Source organism: Panthera onca, chromosome B3 (genome assembly GCF_046562875.1).
Source record: "Panthera onca isolate mPanOnc1 chromosome B3, mPanOnc1 haplotype 2, whole genome shotgun sequence".
Lineage (NCBI taxonomy): Eukaryota > Metazoa > Chordata > Mammalia > Carnivora > Felidae > Panthera > Panthera onca.
The window spans coordinates 76,177,634-76,179,936 of NC_138344.1; the positions used below are offsets into that span (position 1 = coordinate 76,177,634).

Consider the following 2,303-nt stretch of genomic DNA (forward strand, 5'->3'; position numbering starts at 1 on the left):
TTTTACAAAGAACAAAGGCACATGAAACCTTTTAACAAGAAAAGAGACAGAGGAGGTGAGGAAAGGTAGCGGAGAAGAAGAGTTGAAGGGGCTTGCCTTTTTAGATATTAACACTCAAAGTACACAATGCCTTACTATAAGTACAGAAAAAAATGACTAATAGGTCAGAGTCAAAACCAGCCCATCATATCTGTGAAAATTTAAAGTATAATAAATGGAATATTAGCAAATATTAATTAACAAATGGGATAAAGTATAACAAATGGGATATAGAAAAAATGTAGAAAAGAGGGACTATCCAAGTACTGGAGCACTGTTTTTCCCAATTAAAAAATAAGTAAATAAAATTATATTTTTCTGTTTTCATTACACACAAAAATTAACTCTAGAAGAATTACAGGCATACAGTGAATGGCAATTTTTAACACACTTAGAATGTTATCTAGGAAAATATATTTGAGAAATATAATATATAAAGATAAGGGGTAGAATTTCTTGAGACACAAAAAAAAAGACTTAACCATATAAAGCTTGATAAACATAATTATGCTAAATTCAACAATCTGTGTTCACCAAAAAACACCACAAATAGAGTGATCATTCAAGGCACAAATTAGGAGAATAAAATTAATAACCTAATCAATGCAGAACTACAAATCAACAAGGAAAGACAATCTGACAGAAACAAAAAACACAAAAGGATTAGTAGCCACAGTAATTGGAAACAGTAATGGTAATCAAACAAAAAGACGTTCAACCTTAGTCATTACAGCAATATAAATTAAAATGAAAAACATAAAATATTACACCCAGTAAATAGACAAAATGAATAAATCTGATAATAGCAAGTGCTGATAAGGCTAGGGAGCACTGTGAATCCTTATAAACTACCAGGAAATGTCTAAATTGGTTTAACAATTTTGGACAACACTTTAGTCTTATCTTGTAAATTTGATCATGTGCATACTTCATTCAGTACCTGTAAATTCCGCTTGTAAGTATATGACCTATATATGACATGCACCTATAGATGTGTAAAAACCGTTCATAGCCTTATTGTTAGTAACAGCAACCTAGATTCCATGGACCAGAGAGAGATAAATAAACTGTGGTGTATTTAGCTAATAAAATACCAAAAATCAGTCAAAAGAACAGACATAGTTATGAACGATAATATGGGCAAATATTAGTAATAAGCAAAAGAAAACAAGCTCCAGAAGACTGCATACTTCTTTACACAATATATTCGTCAGCAACACCTTACACATGTGGGAAAGCTTTTTAAAATAAAAAGCAAACTGTCCTCAGCTGCCTGTGAGATGCTACGTCCTTCCGCGGAAGGGAAGGCCGCATAGGGGTGAGGCCCTCTCTTCATCCGGGACTAGCATTGCGCCCAGTAGCACCTGCTCAGCCCTCTCCAGCACAATGGCATCTGCCTTCAAGCTCATCTGCATCTACTCTGCTCTCATCTTGTACAATGATGAGGTAATGGTGACGGAGACGATCAGTGCCCTCGTTAAAGCAGCAGGTGTAAAAGTGGAACCTTTCTGGCCTTCCTTATTTGCAAAGGCCCTGACCAACATCGTCAACATCTGGAGCCTTATCTGCAAAGGTCGGAGCTGGTGGGCCCACCTCAGCAGCTGGAGGCCCAGCTAAGGAGAAGAAAGTGGAAGGAAAGAAAGCAAACTCAGAAGAGTCTGATGATGACATGGGCTTTGAGCTTTTTGACTAAACCCCTTCTGTGACCTGTTCAATTAAAAGCTGAACTCTTAAAAAAAATTTAAAAAATAATAAAAAGTAAAGAAACAGTAAACATAAAAAGTAGTAGTTGACCTCAAAGAGGGGAAAATGGAGCAGAATACATAAGGTCTGGAATATAAAATAGGGAAAAACACACAGATGATTCAATGATATTAGAGATATTCAGATCTTAAATAGGGTGATGAATTACTGTGGATACACTTTGATACTATTATATAATTCTATAAATCATCGAGTATTACACAATAAAAAGAAAAGCAGCATAAACAAAACCCCATTAAACTAAAGAAAAACTAATACATAATATTTTTCCAGTAATGCCAATAGTTGGAAAATTAAATAAATTTCCTTGTTAACATTTTTCTAAAAGACACCAAATTTCAAGTTTTGAGAAAATTATCTCACTATGGGATGTATAAACTGTGTCATAAGATAAAAGCTGTTTTTCTTTTAGACTTTTTTTTAAAGGAATTACAAATGAATTATTTTTTTTAAAGAAACATATCCTAAGGAGGACATGATTTTGCATCAGAGTTTTACCT

The 2,303-nt window shown here is 33.9% G+C and overlaps 1 pseudogene; it reads left to right on the forward strand.

Moving 5' to 3' along the window:
- Positions 1–1,425: 1,425 nt before the first annotated feature.
- Positions 1,426–1,732, forward strand: LOC132668436 (large ribosomal subunit protein P1 pseudogene; annotated as a pseudogene).
- The last annotated feature ends 571 nt before the right edge of the window (positions 1,733–2,303 follow it).